The following is a 20,213-nucleotide window of genomic DNA, read 5'->3' on the forward strand; positions in this document are numbered from 1 at the left end:
GTCCTCCATGGTTTGAGAGTAATCAGTGTACCTTTTGTGCACCGAGGGAAATGCAGGGGGAAGAAACAAGTATTTCAGAGAGATGTGTCTGATGCTTGCCACAATGTTACAAATCATAACAATGCCTTTAGGCTTCTCTTACAGGATTTTGGGGTGCTGCTGGTGAAAAACCTTGTATACTTCAGAAGTGATTGGTTTAATACCGGTACTGCAATTAGGCCTACATGATGGAGTCGTCAAAAATGCTCTCAAGATGTCACTTTCATTCCTCTTGACAATGTACTTTGTGGTAAAATGGTCTTATAAGGTCTTATAGGATGTTGGTTGCAGCATTCCCCTAACCTGCTGTACACCCTGATGGCATGGGTACCATCAAGAAAAGTAGTCATTTAATTGCCCAATCAAGTTACACTTGAACCATCTAGTGTCCTTCCTTTGAAGTCAGTCAGATGCCAGACTGTCTGTTTTAAATTAAATGAGGATATCCAATATCAAGAATCAGCTTGTAGAAGTCTTTTCACAGAGTAGTGCATGTACACCATGTGCAGCCATATATGCAGAACTGGGGAAGGTGAGACAACGTGTTGCATGTGTCATTCATGCAAGCAAGGCCTATAGCTACCTCTTGGGGTGAGTGCTCTTCTCAGCCTCAAACTCCCAATCCTGTGCCCATCTGTAGAAGACACTCATGCTGTCAGTTGAGCAATTCAAAAGAGCAGTCTGGATGTGGACAACCAGAGTGCTTTTAATTGGTTTCTCCATTATTCTTACCGCAGCAACATTCCACACATTGCAACAGACTTGCCATCTGATCATGGTCCTGTTGCCTGTTTGGAACCCTTAAGTTCTGTATCTCACAAAATGGAAGACTGCTTTTTTTTTTTAACCAAACAAGCCAATTGGAAAGCATGCTGTATTTCTAACAGTGGAGTGAGTTAAACTGGCTTTGCCAATTACATGATTACTCCATCAGTGCTTCAAAATCTTTACTCATATGGTCCAACGGACAGTGGTAGCATGTATGGAACTTGTAATATGTTTGGCTTGGATGCAGAGAGAAGATGATAGCCCTTGGTTGTGCACTGCACTGACTACAGCCAGGGGAGTTCGGGGTTGTGATGGGATGCATGAAGTGAGTGGAATATGGCAGAGAGGTAAACAGTGGCCTGCATGTTGAATGGGTTTATGAGAAAAAATGAGAATTAGTTATTGGTGAACCCTCAGCCACCAATACTTTCTCCGCTGGCCTAACAGTCGTCATAAGAAAGATTTGTTATTCATAAATGCAAAATATGTTTTGCATCACTGATTCTTGAACCTTACTTACAGAGTGGCTGCTGTTCAGTGTAGAGGCTATGCTTGTGTTGAAAATGGAATACTCTATCTGCTGGTGAAAAATTAAATCTGACTTTCGGCTCACCATGAGTTGGCACTTAGGCCTGGGTTAGTTTAGTCCTGTTTCATGATCACTTGATTAACTGGGTTTTTGCTGTAGTCCAAGGCAAGGGATTCACACTGCTTTTGTTAACCTAAGGGGGTGATCACACCGAGAAGCGTCGCTAGAAACGTGTCGCCAGTAAAACCATTGTTTTCCTATGGTACGGTGCGCCCGGCGCACACTCCTCTCTTGCGCCGCGTGTCACGTTTTTCTGGCGATTTTTAGGTGCGCATAAAAGGTAAAATATTTTAAGCTTTTCAGCGCAAGGTGTGGAGTCGCGACGCTCGTCAATGTCATCCTTGGGCCAGGCAGCCAATCAAATCAAGCAAAAGGTGGGCTTTCCTTCCAGTTTTGATGCCCTTTGATGTGGTGGGAATGGTGGGACAGTGGCAAACACAGATGAAAATCTGATATTAGCAGTCTTTAACCCGGACGCACACGCAGCCCTGCTCCACAGGCACACCAAGCTGTTTTGCCCGACATGGTCTGCCTGGGTGTTTTTGACGGGCCGCGCCTGTAGCGACGCTTCTCGGTTTGATCCCCCCCTAAGGTTAAATATCGATTGGAACAATCAACCGACATATCATTCTAGAATGATGGCTGCCCAGTTCTGTTCTCAATGTGGTTCTCTAGTTTTGTTTGGAATTAAATGTTACTTAGTTTGCATTTTACAAAATTAGTAGGCAAATGCTCACCTCAGAATGAGATGAGAATAGGGTTAAAGTCTAGCCTGGTATCCAGCCCTTATGAATCACAGTCTTCAGCACTCTTCAAATCTGCAAATTCGAAGAGTGCTCAAGACTTAGTGGCTAGCGGCTAGTTAAAGTCAGGGAAAACCCATGAAAATGTGCAGTGTGAAAATCTCTTAAGACTTGAACCTAACCTTATGTAGGCATATTTGTTCTGTAAACTCTGCAAATGTGTTTAAACACATTTATGATAGCATGACCAGACTCTGGTGGTTGTTAGCTTGGCTAATGTTAGAGCTAGCATCTGGTAAAATGGCTCCACGGCTGATAATTGTATGGTTGCAGATTCACAAAGAATTTTTAAAGAAAAAGGGCGCCACACTCGGTAGGCTACAGACCTGATTCAGGAAAATGCTGAGTTGAATTTATTTTTTATTTTTTATAGCTCCTAGGTTGTTGATTGATTGCTTAACGTTTTTGCTGGTTTGAGTATTCTGATGCTCAGGTCCGTTGGCCTGACTATATATGTGTCCCAGCTAGCAGACTGGCTGGGACGTCAGGAAATGTATTGAATCTTGATTGTCTTTGTTGTTTCCTGTTGGGTTTGCTTATACGGGTAGATACTATTGGTCATGAGTGTGTTCTTGTTTGGTGACATGATGTTTGGTGACACAAGCATGAAGTAGTTACAGAGTGAGTCTGTTGTGTGAGAATAGCATTGTATCCCAATAGGCCTTGGTGGTTTGTGTGTGATTTGGAGGCGGTTTATTCACAGAAGGATTTCATTGAAGGCCTTAGGCAAAGCCCACTATTGAGATCAGATTGTCTTCCCAGAAATGGGAGTGTACCCCTGCTGGTCTGAGATTGACAGAGCTTTCTCTCCTCTGCACTACTCTGTTTCAAAATCATCTTTCCTTATCTCTAAAGGCTACTAACACACTCATTTTGTTTGCTGCCGTCTGGCACACTTGTACAAGTAACCAGGTTATCAAGTCTATTAAGGATCTGGAAGAAATAGGCTAACTCATAGCCAGGTGATTCCCTGTACCACAGCATCTCAACAACAAAGACATTATATAGTACTTAAGCATAATGATGATGGCCAACAAAATAAATAAATAATAAACCACCAGCAGCATAAGAATAAAATACCGTTTTACTAAAAGGTGCTTTCCACCTCTTCATAATACCCGAGAGCAATAACCATGAACATTACAAATCTTTCTGTGGCATAGCCATTTGACCCCTGTGAACCCATACTTTGGTGGATACATGGGTCTTCTCTTATAGGTAAAATGGGCAATGCATTAGAATTTTGTGTTTCCAATGTCCATGTGCCCTTTGTCAATCTAGGTTTTCATTTTTTCCAGAGAACAGTTCTTTCCTCCAGAGAGCAAGCTAGTACGGTTTCCTTGATCAACACTTCCCTTTACAATGCCTGGTCCCACCCACCTAGACATCAGTGTCATTAACTAGTCAAAGCCAGGAGTCCACTCCATGACTTGCATAGTGTTAATGGCCATCGCTTCAGGGTATGGCTTCAGCCTGTTGTGTTATAGGATCCGCTACGTTGTTAAATAGCACATCTGACAGTTTTCTCAGTATCCTGAAGGGTCCTTTGAAGTTTAGGTGATAGTCCCTACCTCTGATTAGTAAGACATGCACACTTGTACAGTATCATATCTTCAAATGGGTGGCCTGTGACAGAGTGTGGGGGGTAACTTTTCACTTTGTGCATGGCACACATCCTATACTGATATCATGTTTATGCCAGCTCAACTAGTAATATCTTGGCCAGATTTTTCCTGTGAGTTTCTCTCCTTGTAAATAGCCAACAGTTTTGTCATTGTACACAAGAGGAAGGCCATCTTTGTTGAAGCTTAAAAGTGATAGTGACCTCTTCTGACTGATCTGAGATTGCTGTCATGTTACTGTACCACACCCCTGATCAGTTAACTTGGCACTCTGTGAATGGCTATTTATTTTTTCCATTTGTGGTACACCAACTGCATTACTATGCAGTCTAGCTGGACGGTGAACTATATCAGGCTGAAACTGGAGTAGTAGTTCTAACCCTCTGGCTAGCTGGTTCTCTGGTAGTTTGAAGTTACTGAGCCAACAAAGTGAGCTGTGATCTGTTCATTGAAAAAAACACCTCCTTCATGGTAGTTAAGTTCTCAGTATAGTAGGGCCTAAGCAAGCTAATTAGGCATCCTTTAGCATCTCCCTATTTTTCTTGTGCACCATTAACATCTGTATTCAGGAATCCACCTTAACTTCACATTCCACATTTGCAATGTTGCCCTTTATAATAAATCCCTGCCTGACCACACTTGCAGCCACTGTAACCTGAGATCCTTGTATGTCATCAGCACTGTCCTTAGGCACATATGGACGCTCTCTTTTCAAATACGTGGTGCATCCACACTACCAGCAAACTCTGGTCTCCTTGTTGGTCAAATGTTCTAACACTGCAGTTGTGCATTTGTGTATTTCTTGAGAAATACATTGTCATAGCAATTATCCATAGAACCACATGTATTTATCATGTAGTACGAAATCCCCTCGCTCCACCACCATTTCAAACTGCTATACAGTCCCACTTTTACCTCAAAATGTTCTCTATAAAAACTTGTCACCAATCTGTTGTTAGTGTAAAGGGAAAATTATACTTCCACGTCGAACCACTCTGTAGCTACGGCATCGGTACAGAGTCAACCCGCACAGGGTGCCGCTGTAGCTTACGTGCACCTCTCCAAAAATGTGACTACACATAGGGCGCAACAACGGTGATTGGCCCGCTTCATATTTCCTCCTACCTGTATCCGGTTGCTGTCCGCCAATAGTGAAGGCAATGAAGCAGATAGAAGAGAGAGACGAGCTGAGGGGGACTGAAAATATATTAATTTGTAGGACACTTCATCCCCAAATTATAAAGACTGACATCAGATGTCACTGAATTCATGGTGAGAAATATCCCATAACACAAGCTTCAGAATGTAAACACTACTAATTCTTCTGTTATTACTTCCGTGTTAACAAAGCACATTACTGCCGTCTAGTGTTTCGGTGGTGTATTGCACAATCATAGACGCAGCACCATAAATGCTTGAACTGCCGTAGGCACCTATGCTGTTGCTACGGCGGCAGTTCGACAGAGAAGTCTAATTTCCCCTTTACTCGCTCACACTGCAAGCTCCATTAATTTCCTATAGAGCAAAGCAACCAGGTCAACAAGCTTGTTCACAGATTGGCTGGCCACAGATTTACTTTTTGTGGTCATCAGCCATGAACAGTCCATTAGTGTGTTTGAGGTTGCTGCAGCAATTTCTAGTTAATCTCCTGAGCAAACATGACAAAATTGAGGCATTCTGGCATGCTCCATACACAAACTTGAGCAGCTATTTCAAACTGCTATGCAGTCCCACTTTTACCTCAAAATGTTCTCTATAAAAGCCAATAGTGAAGACAATGAAGCAGATAGAAGAGAGACGAGCTGAGGGGGACTGCAAATATATTAATTTGTAGGACAGCACCATAAATGCTTGGACCGCCGTAGGCACCTATGCTGTCGCTATGGTGGCAGTTGGACAGAGAAGTCTAATTTCCCCTTTACTCGCTCACACTGCAAGCAACGTGATCAACAAGTCAAAAGAAGTCCATTAATTTCCTATAGAGCAAAGCAACCAGGTCAACAAGCTTGTCCACAGATTGGTTGGCCACAGAGAAAGGTTGGCCACAGATTTACTTTTTGTGGTCATCAGCCATGAAGATGAGATTTTCTTGCGTCCTTGTTTTCTTACTGATGTGACTTTGTTTTATTAACAATAGGCCTTATGCGCAACTTACTTCCGCATTCTGTTAAAACAGATTTACTAGTTTCCGGCTCAGTTTCGCTTTACCGAAAGCTTGTTGTTGTAGCAGCTACGTGTGGATATGCCATTGTTTTATTCACGGTGTCTTCGGGAGCTGCCAAAGATGAGCATTTCCGATGTATATCGTATATGCAGGTTGACCTCCAAGACTCCAAAACTGGATGAAGGGTTCAAGATGTACGCTTCTTCATACATCTGCGAGTATGAAGGTAGCTGTCTACTAGCTTGTGGCTAGCTATCTAGCTAGCTCACTGTTAAGAGTCTCACCCAGCAAGTTTCTGATTCATTATATGCCTACATAATCATGTTGGCATTTTATTTTCACCAGTATTGAACAGAGACAGGCTGACGACTGTGAGCGCAGTGTGACGTTTATTTTGAGACCAGACCGGATCAGCGAAATCGGTATCAGGGCAGCACAGGTCTATGAGGAAAAACGAGAAGCCACACAGCTTGAAAGTAGGGATTGCTAGTCTGTTCAATTTCGATTTTAGTTCCAATTCCAGTTCAGGGATCTGATATTAACCAGATAAATATAATATGATATTTATCAAGCCTCTCAAAATAGGATTAGGCTAATCAGGGATCATGACCAGGTCCCCCTGTGACAGGCTGCCCTGATACCGATTTCGCCAGTCAGCCTGTCTCTGTTAGATACTGGTAAAAATAAAATGACAACGCGAGTGTGTAGGCATATATAGCAATAATTAATCAGAAACTTGCTGGGTGAGACTCTCTTGTTAGGTAGTGAGCTAGCTAGATAGCTAGCCACAAGCTAGTAGAAAGCTACCCTCGTAGTCACAGATGTATGAAGAAGCATACAGCTTAAACCCTTCATCCAGTTTCGGAGTGTTGGAGGTCAACCTGCATATAGGATATACATCGGAAATGCTCCTCTTTGGCAGCTCCTGAAGACACCGTGAATAAAACAACGGCATATCCACACATAGCTGCTACAACAACAAGCTTTCGGTAAAGTGAAGCTGAACCGGAAACTAGTAAATCTGTTTTAACAGAATGCGGAAGTAAGTTGCGCATAAGACCTATAGTTCCACCTGGCAATTCCAAAATTGAGAAGTTGATTATAGCCATTCAAAGCTACTCAGTTCATGGGGCGCCCCGGTGCCTCACCAAATAGAGCGCGTACCATAAGGCTCAGTCCTTCCTGCAGCGATCCGGGTTCAAATCCGGCCTGCGGTCATTTGCTGTATGTCTTCCCCTCTCTCTCTCCCATACCTTCCTGTCTCTCTCTCACACTGTCACTATCAATAAAGCATAAAAATGCCTAAAATAAATCTTTAAAAAAAAAAAGCTTCACAGTTCACCACAACTTCTATTTGAAAGACTACTGGAAGAAATGTCTCGAGAGCAGTTTTTTTTTTTTTTTCTATTTATTTTATCGATTAATGCTACCTAATTAACTCTCGATAGCTAGCTATGTTAACTCATCAAAACGATGTAACATTATGAAAGGCAATACCAAATCAGCAAAAAAAACCCATCTATTTTTCTTGGTCAAAACATTGTAGCTGCATGAGACCATTACATACAATCAGAACCTCTCATGCCGCCCACGATTGGTCAAAATAGAATGACCCATCAACTAAGTTGCTCGCAGTGTGTACAAGCAGTTTGTCAAAACTGAACCCGTCAGTTGAAAATGGTTTTCCCATTACCAGTTTTCACTCTTCCATAATTATTTGGCCTCAAGAGGACGCTGGTCTGCTCGCTCCAGTACTACTAGAAACGATGCTAGTTGTTCCAACATATATTGGTCCAATCCCAAACCGAACACTCAGCCACTAGACACTATAAGAGGCCGCTTAACTGAAACGTTCCAAAGAAATTACTTGCTCCCTTTGTCTTTTGATTAGAGATTTAGCAACAGTCTAGTCGGCACACCAAGCTGTCTACACAACATGATTTGTGTACTCGGTTGCATTGGTAGGTTGCAATGCTAAGACACCGCTAGCAAAGTGGCTGAGGGATCATCTGAGGGTCGTTTGGTAGAGGGTGTTGATAGAGGGTCTGGTGGACCACGCAGCTACTTGGCAATAGCTTGTGTGATAATCCTTGAGTTGTACATTCAGTGACAAGAAAGTACAGATCTGAGTAATCAAGTGGCACAGTGGCCAGGAGTGCTCAGTTTCTGTTATGACCACAATGTACAATACCATGATAGACTGAAAAGCCCACATTATGAAGGGCAGTGGAGTGACCACTCTCCCCAAAGGAAAAAAAAAGCTCTTTTCCCCAAACTACATTCAAATTGATTCTTATGGCAGCGTATCAGTGCCACTGACTTCGAAAACAGTCTAGTTACATGCATCCTTGGAAGATGTATAAGGGAAACACAGACTTGAAGTTGCTTTCCTAACCGTTGACTATGTTGGGAACCTGAGCACTTGACCACTTCTTTTGAGACCAAGTCTTACAGGTACTCCTAGTAACATCTGTTAGCCGTTACATTTTGGACTCGAGCAGTAATTTCCTTTTTCTTATGCAACAGCTTGCTGGAATAGATGTAGAGGATGGGAGGGTTACATACACACTCATCTCTAGGAACTGCCCAGTGCAAGCACAGTTGGGGGTTATTTGTCTACATTGTAGAGGGAGGGGAGAGTGATTTTCATTTTTGAAGGAGGAGAAGGTGTATTTTTCCACTAACTCCAGCCCCAAATTTTCTAGCCAGTCTGGGGATTTGAACCACCAACATTCCAGTCACAATCTCACGTCTCTGAGCATCAGATTACCGCTGTGGCATGAGGAAATAAGTATCTAGCTTTAGCCATCTATCATACCAGGTGTCATGACCTTGTCTTGGGGTTAAAGGCTAGTCCACTGTTCAGTTTGTACTGAACACAAAAGCATACACATGAACATCAACATTTATGGGGCCAACCCTGATATTTAGAGACTAGAGTATGAGTGGGGTGTCAGATGATTTTCTGGACCTGTTTGACATCTCTGCAGTGCTGCACTGAGAAGTTGACTCCATTGGGGGCAGTCTCTAGCCAGTGCAACATCAATGCTTTTACCTCAGTGAACCTTTTTTTACTCTTCTGGATGATAGAATGCTCATTCACTCAGACTTGGTCTGAAAATTTGCATAATTTTGTTGCACAAGTTTGTGCACATTCTAATAAATTCAAGGGCCTATCATACAAAAACTATATATTTGGAAGGAAAAGCAAAGTAAAACAGGAATGCACCAGCTAGGAAAGGTAAAGTAACAGTCTTTCAGAGAAAGTTATAAGATCCCATTCCACCCGAGCCCATCATGTTAAAAGACAGCTTTTCAATATACTTTAAATTTCCCTGGAACAAGGTGTATTTTTCTAATTAACCATAGGTCTAGTCTGGCCCCCCTCAGCACAAGTGGCGCCATCTTGTAGCATGTTTCTTGCTCCCAAAATGGTAGGTTGTAAGTACGCAAATCATTAACCCTTAAGAACCAACCAGCGTAGATCTAGTCAAGCAGACAACTGAGCATATATGACTGGCTGCCTGGGGTAGTTTTGATCATTTCTGTGTAACATCAACAGACTTCTGCTGAAATAGCACATAGCACATGGCAGCACTACAGCCCCACTCCTACTGAGGAGTTCACTGATTCAGCGCAGCGTCTGGTAGTGCACGCAGTGCAGCCCGGCAGCCATAGCACAAAGCGGAGCAGCAGCAGCAAGGAGGCAACCGTAGCGTGGTCGCCCGGAAGGAGTCGTGATACGGATCCGTCAGAAACTGGCAGTGGCAGCCATAGAACGTGGAGGGGCGGGCTCTTCCAATGTTCCCGTACCTTGTTATTGGTTGTAATGCTGCAATTGTGTAATGCACGTAAAAATTCAGGCACATTGTCTGAAAATGCGCAAAGACAAAGATAAGGATGGATCTCACGCCGCTATCCATAGCACCTTTAGGTTACGCTGTTTGCCTAAAGTGAATAAGCCTCTCGCAGAAAAAAATATATTATTGGTCTGAACGCGAGACACTCTCATTGAGTCCCAACCGAAAAAAGAAGCAATTTAATCTACCTAACGGTATTTTCAGTGAAGACGGAAGTAGTCGGAAGAGAGTCGCTCCCCCTATATACTGGCACCGAGGTTGCATATCTTTGGAAGAACGCACTGAAGTGATTATATCAAAGACCATGTAGTTGACAAACCACAAAGGATGCCTGGATTGGCCGTGAACTGGATCACGCAGGGGCAACACGGAACGCTATCTGGTAAGGGGATCGGTTGGAGTCCAGTTGCTGAGAAGCCATTGCTATGCAATGCTAGCTAGCTGTGTGCTAGCCACTAAGCTAGCAAGCTTACTGAATAACGTCAACTAACGTTAGTGTTCTATTATTTAATACGTTGCTGGAGTCATAAACCACAGGTGCGCCGTGGATCTGTGCGTTCTTGGTGAGCTCATGGCATGCTCCGGTTACGTTTTTGTCTGCACTCTTCTGACAAGGTAGTTGGATGTAGCTGCTTAAAGCTAACAATAACACCGTCAAATGTACTATAGTGCTTCCAGGTAGCCAGCTGCCCCAGCGTATCTTATCGACTCTATCGGGTCAAAGATTGCAAAGCGGGACTATTTTAAAATGCGCCTCCTCCTAAATTATTCCCCAGAAAGAGTTTAAGTTTTTTCACGGATAGTTTGGTACTGTGTGAAGCAACTGGCTGCCATGTAGACCTCTCCAACTCCCTGTATTGTGGCTGTGGTTTAGTTGCCTAAAATCACGTTTAAGTGTCAAATTCTTCATTGGAAGCTCCAAAATAATTTATTAAAAACGTCATCCACTGTAAGTTTGAAAATCTATGTAACCCGCTTTAGAGTTTACAACAGTATTTATTTGGTTTTGGACAATTCATCTCTATTTGGAGTTATCAAGACACTACTACTGCAGCTGAGTGATCGATTCTGAGGGTGCTGTGACGGGTGATTATAATGGTATGGTGCAACCAGATGTGTGATTTCAATTGGTAGGCTACACGTTTGTTACCTTTGGCAAAGATGTCTGCATTCCAGGTTGCCCTGCAATTAGAGAATGACTGGATATTGTACTATTATTAGAAAATCATTTATTTTTACAAAGTAAAAAATAGTTAATACAATGTGTATCAAATAAGACAAAAAAAAAACAGGGCAGATTGCTGGTGTTGTGCAACATGCAGCTTACACCTGTTGATGCAGCCTAAACAAGCAAATTGAGTAATAATCAAAAGCAATGTGCTTCATTGTATTATTAGCCTTCTAGCCAACTCCATTCTCACCACCTTTGGTATTGGCATCATACTTTCCTGCTCCTCCAAGTGTGATCTGATTTGGCTGGCTCAGTGTGGTGTTAGGCTAGGTCAGCTAGCTTTGGTGGCCTTGATTTATCATTATTATTTATTTTTTTTATTATTTTTTTATTACCTCCACCAAAGAGGTTGTGTTTTTGAGATTTTGCCCCTGACAGTTTATCTGTCTGTTTGTCAGTAGGATCTCAAACTTTTGGTGGACAGATGGGCCTTTGGGCCCAAGGGACATTTGATTAGATGTTGGTGGTGATCTGGGATTTCCACCTTTTTAGACAAGTATCATTTTTAGCCATAACTATGAAACTAATGTTGATAGAGACTTGACTCTAAATTCTAAGCTGTGTTTTCAGGGTCAAGAAATTAATTTAACTTAAAATGTAAGTGATAGGAATTATGGGAGATCGTATGGAGTCTATGGAGCCCTTAATTCATTTGCTGCCATTGACCCTATCCATTATAAATCTAGCCTGGTCCTAACCCAATGAGTCTGGTTAGATTCTGTCATACTTTGGAGTCTTTCTTTGATGTTGTCTACAGTGATGGTGTCACTATTGAGGAGGCAGGTGTTGTTGTGATTGGACCATTTTCTTTCTGATTTGTCTTGTCGCAAGGGCTCCCGGTGTCTGCAGTGTGTTAAGTAGTTACCCCGACAACTGCTCAACTGATGTTGAGAGAGAGAGGAAATGTCACTGTTAGGGACCCCTAACTTTTTGAGTACCAATGGGACATGTTGATAAATAGGGATTTTTCCTAAACTTGTTGTTGACTGTTACCCATAAAGGTGTGCAGTGAGGTGATGGTATCAAAAAAGTGGCTGCATCAGCTGATGTCCTTGCCACAGCAGCCAGGACAGGTTGAAGCTGGGGTAGACAATTTCTTTTTAGAACATTTTGGTGACATTTGGTGAAATTTTCTTTACATCCCGACAGCTATCAATAAATCAAATTTTAACAACCAATCAGGACAGCTCTCTGCAAGGAGGCGTTCCTATCTGCCTGTCAATCACGCATAGCTCAGTCTAGTCCTGACCTCCCTGCACACAGCAGAGAGAAAACAAATGTATCCACAGAAGGGATGAGGTGAAACAGCCATAATCCAAACTGAATACGGAGACTTGAAGTTGTTGTGTAAGGAAGCCAGTTATTTTCCCCACAGCACAAGACCTGTTCAGATCAGGAAGGACCCACATTCAGGTTAGTCAGTCAATTGGTGTTAGGTAGCTATAGCTTAGCAACAATGGTAGCTGTTGATGTGTGACAAAAAATATTTTTGTTGGCAGATGTTTTAGTAACAACTAGATTGAGCAAGCAGCGCTTTATTTTGCATAAAAGATTTACATTTATTAAGTTTGCCCCTCTTAATTGACATGCACTTGCATGTGCCTAAGCCTCATTTGGATTGAGGAGTTGTGGGAGGAAGGGGGGATTTTTGTTGCATACTTTCAAATTCTTCCAACACACAAGTTTCTGTACAACTCAAAAGGTGCCACAATTTGCATCATTTTTTTTGCCTGCAGTCACCTCTGCTGTAATCCCCTGTGTCAAGATGTCCAGTAGCTCGCTCCTTAAGATTCCTTCTACATATACCTTAAAGAGAAAGCCAACAGCTTCTTTTTTGATAGGTTCTTGCATTCATCTGCTAGTACTGCATAGAAAGTTCCAGAGAGAACTTTGAACTCTGACTCGTACAGTTCTTTTATGCGTGGTAGCAGCAGGCAGGGTTCTGAAGTGCAAGCAAAATGCTTATTTTTGCTCCTGTTTTTAAAAAATGCAAATGAGAGGTTGAATTTAGGGGCATTGGTGCTAGAGGAGATTTTGACCTGAGTGGCACTTTAAATATAGGTGTTCAATCTAAACTTGCATGGACTTAAACTAGGCCTATTTACGACACAATCATGTCAAATCGTACTGTAAGCTCGCACTGGCACATACCAATGAACAAAACGCAGTGACGTAAAGGTTACTTTCAGTGATGACTGTGCATGTCACCTGAGTTGTCTTTTGAACTTGTCATATAGCCTACACATACGCACTCTCGTTATTAGTGAGCTAGTTTGTCGCATGTCTTATACTGCAACATGGTCAAAGAATTCCCCTTTACAAAGTTAAGACCACTACTTACCTTGACATAGAACAATTTAGACATAAATCTAACTTATGATGACGTCCGTTGTGCCGTGATGATTGGGCAGATAGCAGACTCCATTAAATTAACCTGGCTGCTATAGTTCAAGTGGCATGATACCTCTGTTCTCAGCGACGGGGATACAGCCATCTTGAATGAGGAGTATGAGATTGTTTACGTCCCTCTGACCCCATTTACACTTGTCATTTCATGATTCTCTTATCCAGATACAATTTATCCACATTCCATTTACACCTCGCCATATCAATGTGTCTCCGTTAGCCAGATAGAAATCTGATTGCATGACAGTAAGTCTCAGAAGTACCTAAGTACAGCTTTTGTTGCAGCGGTTTGACACTGACAAGGACGTAACACGGTAAAAATTTGTTTTTGAGGAACATTGGATTGTAGTGTCTATGGTAGCGTCCATCTTCAAAGTTTGTCAGACATAGCAACAGGAGGACTAAGGGGGGCGGGAGTTAACAGAAATGTTGCAAATGGTCAATTGTGTGCCGGTGTGCGTATGCACAGTTTTATAAATGAGCCCCCTGAGGAGGAGTTACACTGCACATTGAGACGATTTTCCATTTGGAAGTCAGTTGACGGTTGACATCTATAGTAATGTATAGGTATAGGCTAATGCCTCTCAGACCACCTCTGAAGGTGGTTTGAACAATCTGATAGCAAACTGTCAATCCGTCTTGGTTGCATTTACACTTGGCTTTTTTGCGATCGGATAGCAATCCGATCAGCTCAAGATACATGAAGTGGCTAAGTGTAAATTGGGTATCTGTTGACTGATTGGTTGCCAAACAATAGTTTGGTCTGACACTGCAGCATTCCCATGCACTGGGTGAGTGTCTTAAGTAGGGGTGTAACGATATATCGTGGCTGGAGTCTCATAGGGGCTCAGAAACTACGCCTGGGGGCGCCCTGGTGGCTCACCGCGTATCATAAGGCTCAGTCCTTCCCACAGCGAACCGCGTTTGAATCCGGCCCGCAGTCTTTTGCTTCATGTCCTCCCCTCTCTCTCTCCCATACCTTCCTGTCTCTCTCTAACTAACTCCCTGTCAAATAAAGCATGAAAATGCCAAAAAATAAATCTTTAAAGAAACTACGCCTGAAAGAGCTTGGAGCCGGACAGAGGTTAAACGTAAACTTTGTCGTAGGACAAAATTGAAGACATTTTTGGAAAGGCCATAACCTGGAGAGTAACATATGTCAATATGAAGAACATGGGTGGTTCCTGCACTGCAATATTGCCCTTTGAACTCTGACTCCGGGCCACTTTTGAAGGCTTATTATGCAGCATCACAAGGGGCTAGAGACATGGGGTCAACTTTTCTAGAAAGCTATTGAGCTGCACTTTCATGGGAGTGGGGTTATTGATGGCGGGCGGCACTGAGTTGGGTTGAAATGCAATATTTTCTTAAATTCTCCTGCTTCCCATTAAGATGGCTCAAATCTGACATAATATTTGTTTTTCTCCACCCTCAAATACCCCAGTAACAATGTCAATTCCATGTTTACAACGTCCACTATGGGAGAAACAACAACAAAACCACAAAATCCATGCAGCAGGGCTTTTATTGTGAAGTGCCAAACAGTACAAACTAGTTTTTCCAGGGGCAAGGTTACGGTTGTGAAAAGGCAAACTGCTCAATATTACAAAGATGCAACACAATCTGAACCAAAAGGTTGATGTTATAAGAGGATATAATCCAAAACTGAAGTAACTTGTTATATAGGTTATGAGCCAAATGTATCTAGCAAGTGACATCAAAATGCAAGCGATTTTTTTTTTCTATTTGGCCTCGAAATTGATCTACAACCATACTAAACATTTAAAAAAAAAAATCAATATTAGCACCAAAGAGCTCAAGGAAAGAAATGCAGCAAAGCGGAATCCCCTATTTGGACAGAAAATGCAGGCTAGACTGTGTGTTCCGTGGTCTAGGAGAGAAAGCTGTAGGCGTCCAATACTGCCGCGAGAGGTTTTACCATGGAGTCTATGGAACACCCGGTGCGTCCTATACAGCTGACCTTTAGCGTTGTTATAGCGACGCCAAGGGATTTGACAAAGAGTCAACATAGGACAAGTTGGGGATGAAAACGGGTTGGTGTAAGGTACCGAACCGTGAGCTGAGTGTATCGTTACACCCTTAGTCTTAAGGCTAATGGTTAATGCAGCTGTTGGCTTCATTGTTGCAATGCAGTATCATAATATCAAGAAGTAGAGATGCATGATTAAAAGAACTGCTGGGACAAGGACATATGATTTGAATAACTGTCAGAAGGGCAGTTATAGCCTACTTAGTCCTTTGTGATCTTCTTGACAACTTATTTTAGTACTTGAGATAACATTGTTTACAACCAAAGGGAATTTATTTTGTTAGTGAATAAAACATTCTAACTTCTCTGATTGGCAGTCTGGAACACTCTGTTATAAGGGGAATGAAATTTCCATATTTAGTTTGTGCCCCTAGATTTAGCTGTGTGCTCTTATGTTTTTTCAAATCAGGAGCACCAGTGCTCCCTGGCAAAAAGCATACCGTAGAACGCTAGCAGGATGGATACAGTACATGGCAAGTCATTTTGTATGTCATGGCTGACCATTTTAGGTTCCTGGGAGATTATCTAGGTACCTCTGGATTGCACTTGCAAAGGAGTTTGAACAACTTTATAAAATTGCCAGTATTTATTGTCTCGTCTTCTTTCTTTTCCCTATGTACACACAGAGCTATCTCCTGCTTTGCACATGTGAGTATAATATTGATTATGACTTTGAAGTCATAATTGAAGTGAATAGGAGCAATCGCATCAAAGTGTATACAGTTTGATTTAGCGGTCTCTGATTGGCCCCCTCTCACCAAGTTCACACATGCCTGTGTTCCATCTCAGCAGCAGGTACACTGTTCTCTAACTTTTTCCCTTGATGCTGACTCTCCTGCCACCACCTTCTTTTGCTGTTGTTGTCTTGGTATCAATCGATTTTAGACTTATTGTCTGCCGTTATGCTCAAAGTTGTAAGGATTTGTGGTTGTAAAATTAGATGGTGTTAATTACAACGCAAGTATATAACATCCTATACTATGAAATATGATGAGGTGATAAGCCTAAACCCAGATTGAAGTCCATTTTTGAGACCCTTGGGCTAGAAATTAAATTAAAAATGCTGTACCTAGGACTGGGCGATAAATCGATTTTAGCAATTAATTTGAATTTATGGTTTAGGACGATGTGTAAAAATGAAAATCGAGATTCACTTTAACCTGGCTAAATATGGCATGGAACCGCTCTCTGTCAATCAAGCCCCTTCCTTGAGCTTCCACAGTTAATAGCAATGACCACCGAGATTTCCCCTCAGACACAAACACAGTATCAAGTCGGCAGCGCACGTTTCTACAAGTGAGGAGCTCGTTTCCAAAAAAGGCAGTTTCTCCTCAGTCATTTGGAAGCGGTTCGGTTTTGCAACGTCCAACGTCAAGCAAACTCCATTGTAAAGTTTGTCTAAAGTCTGTGGCAACTAAAGGTATTATTCCAGCATCTCCGACAGAGGCAGCAGCCAAGTGGAGAAGTGTGTGGCACTGCCAGATGCACAAGCTAGCGACAGCCCCCAAACGTTAATATTAGCAGCATAACTTTTTTTAATTTTTAAAATTTGGTAAGATAGGTTTACACTTTATTGATCCCCATGGGGAAATTCATCCTTTGCACTTTTACCTATACTAACTACTAGGAGCAGTGGGCAGCCACTGAGCAGCACTCAGGGAACAACTCCAGTTCTAAAGCCACTTCCTACATGTGTTTGTTTGCTGTTCTTAAACATCTTGTTTGTTGATATTGTTAAAATAAAAACAAAACTTTTTTGAATAATGCCTTTGTCTTTTTTAGTTTGTTTTTAAGAAAAAAAAATCAATTAAAAACGTAAATCCAGTGTAGGTGTGAAAAGATCGGAAATTGTATTTTTAGGCCGTATCGCCCAGCCCTAGTTGTAGCCAGGAAGATGTGATGCATTATGAGAAATCGAGGTCAGTTAGACTTGTTGCAAAGCTAGCATGAAAGAAAAGGCCAGTAGCCTGTGTGAAGTGCATTCCAATACTGCCCTGTCCCAAACTCAGAGCAGGGCTCCAGACTGCGACCATTTGGTCACATTTTGTGATAGTTTTCGTTTCGTTTTCGTTTTATTAATCGTATGTAGGTTAACACAGGGTCTACAATACAACGAAAAGTGCTGGAAACAGTAAAAAAAAAAAAAAGAAAGAAAAAAGGGAAACAATAAAATAGAATAGAACATAGAGCAGTATACATATGTAAAGTGAGATCTATGTACATAAAAGTGACAAGTGTATTGCACAGAGGGTATGTATCAGTCCTGGTTGAATAGCAGCAGTCTGTAAATGGCAGCAGTCCGTGGAATAGTGCAATTTTTATGTAAATAGTGCAGACAAGCAGGTGAGCAGAAATGCAATGAGGGGTACTAATTTTATGAGTTCAGAAGCCTGATGGCCTGGTGGTAAAAACTGTTTTTAAGTCTGGTGGTACATGCAGCCATGCTCCTCTATCGTCTACCAGAAGGTAGCAAGGAGAACAGTCTGTGTGCTGGGTGGCTGTGGTCCTTGATGATAACAGTGTGCCTTCCACAGGCATCGCTGGTGGAAGATGTCCTGAATGGCAGGGAGTCCGCTGCCAGTGATGTGAGGTGCCGCTTTCACTGCTCTCTGTAGTGATTTGACTGGGCAGAACAGTTTCCGTACTGGACTGTGGTGCAGCCGGTCAGCAAGCTGTCGATGGTGCATCTGTAGAAGTTTGTGAGGATGCTGGCGTTCATACCAGATTTCCTCAGTCTCCTCAGGAAATAGAGCCGCTGGCGAGCTTTCTTGACAGCGATGTCTGTGTGTAGGGTCCAGGAGAGGTCCTCAGAGATGTGAACTCTGAGGAACTTGAAGCTGCTGACCCTTTCAACCACGGCATCACCAATGAGGATGGGTAGGTGTCCACCTCCCTGCTGTCTCCTGTAGTCCACGATCATCTCTTTTGTTTTACTGACGTTGAGAGAGAGGTTGTTGTCCTGGCACCAGCTGGTTAGTGCCTTCACCTCCTCTCTGTAGGCCGTCTCATCGTTGTCTGTGATGAGGCCCCAGGATGGTCGTGTCGTCAGCAAACTTAATGATGACATGATGGCAACACAGTCGTAGGTGAACAGGGCGTACAGGAGGGGGCTGAGCACACAGCCCTGCGGTGCGCCTGAGTTGAGGGTCAACGAGAAGGAGGTGTGGCTGCCGATTCTCACCACCTGGGGCCTGCCCGTCAGGAAGTCGAAGATCCAGTTACAGATGGAGGTGTCTAGTCCCAGATCGATGAGCTTAGTGGCAAGTTTTGAGGGAATGATGGTATTGAATGCCGAGCTGTAATCGATGAAAAGCATTCTCACATATGTATTCCCTTTGTCCAGGTGAGTGAGCGCAATGTGAGTCACCAAGGCGATGGCGTCATCCATGGCCCTGTTTGGTCTATATGCAAACTGAAGAGAGTTCAAGGTGTTAGAAAGGTAGGGTTAGGGTTTAGCAGATGTGGGTTTTGACTAGCCGCTCAAAGCACTTCATGATGAGTGATGTCAGTGCAACAGGGCAGTAGTCGTTTAAACAGGAGGCCACTGCCTTCTTGGGGACAGGAATGATGGTGGATGCTTTGAAGGAGGTGGGGACCACGGACTGACTCAGGGAGAGGTTGAAGATGTTAGTGAACACCTCTTCCAGTTGATCAGCGCACGCCCTGAGAGCCCAGCCTGGGATGCCGTCCGGCCCCGGAGCTTTGCGGGGGTTGACACTTTTAAACGACCGCCTCACGTTATCCGTAGTTAGGGTCAACGTGGCAGCTTCCCCATCCACAGGTGGACACATGGCGGGCGCTGTGTTGTCCACATCGAACCGAGCGTAAAAGGTGTTGAGCTCATCCGGGAGTGATGCGGTGGGCTGAACAATGCTCCTATTTTTCCTTTTGTAGTCTGTGATGCAGCGTAATCCACTCCACATGTGTCTGGGGTCAGAGCTGTAATTAGACTCCACTTTGGCTCTGTAGTCCCTCTTGGCATCCCTGATGGACTTCGGGAGGCCATATCTGGCTGCTTTGTAGGCATCAGGGTCCCCTGAGTTGAAGGCGGTGGTGCTAAACTCAGAGCGCGGATTTCCTGGCTGACCCAGGGTTTCTGGTAGGGTTGTCAAAAATATCGATACTTCGATACTTACTCGATACTAAAAATTTGAAACAATAATACAATACTCATTTGTAACGGTATCGACACCAGCAGTGCTTTCTCTTAATGAAAAATCAAACACATTATTTCTCCGCCTCTACTAGCCACACACACGGAAACACACACTCCCTGCACCGCTGCCCACAGCCCCTCCTCTCACTAACAGTCAGCTGGGTTGTTGCCTCAGTCAGCAAACAATGCTACAGAGTGGTGCCGACGAAGGGGGGTAACATGTCAAACTTGGCGAAGCACCTTAAGGACCAACACCCCAATCTTTATAAAGAATTTCGAGAGGTTAGCCAAAGCTCCCGTTTCAACATCACTGAAGCATTAAACATTTATCATAAACGTTAACGTACTCTGCACATTAGCCGTTTTAGTTTAGCTAGCTAACCAAGCTACATAGAGCTAGCTAACGTTATCAAGTAGGTTTGCCAGATGCCTGGTTTTCGACCGGACTGTACGGTTTTCAGATGCATTGTCCGGGTCTGGTCAGAAGGCTTGACTGAACGCTGAAATGTCCGATTTAAAATCATT

The 20,213-nt window shown here is 43.0% G+C and overlaps 1 protein-coding gene across 1 annotated transcript in view; it reads left to right on the top strand.

Annotated features, from left to right (window-relative positions):
• The first annotated feature begins 9,867 nt into the window (after nt 1–9,867).
• Nucleotides 9,868–20,213, top strand: part of znf1035 (zinc finger protein 1035) — a 31,736-nt gene continuing 21,390 nt past the window's right edge. The window contains exon 1 of the mRNA XM_071521915.1: nt 9,868–10,227. The gene's annotated coding sequence lies outside the window, so the exon portion shown is untranslated. The remainder of the gene's footprint in view (nt 10,228–20,213) is intronic.

The sequence above is a fragment of the Centroberyx affinis genome, unplaced genomic scaffold (assembly GCF_046629955.1).
Source record: "Centroberyx affinis isolate AG114_WGS23_722 - 3 ecotype Tasmania unplaced genomic scaffold, CSIRO-AGI_Caff_v1 ptg000942l_1, whole genome shotgun sequence".
NCBI classification, from domain to species: Eukaryota; Metazoa; Chordata; class Actinopteri; order Beryciformes; family Berycidae; genus Centroberyx; species Centroberyx affinis.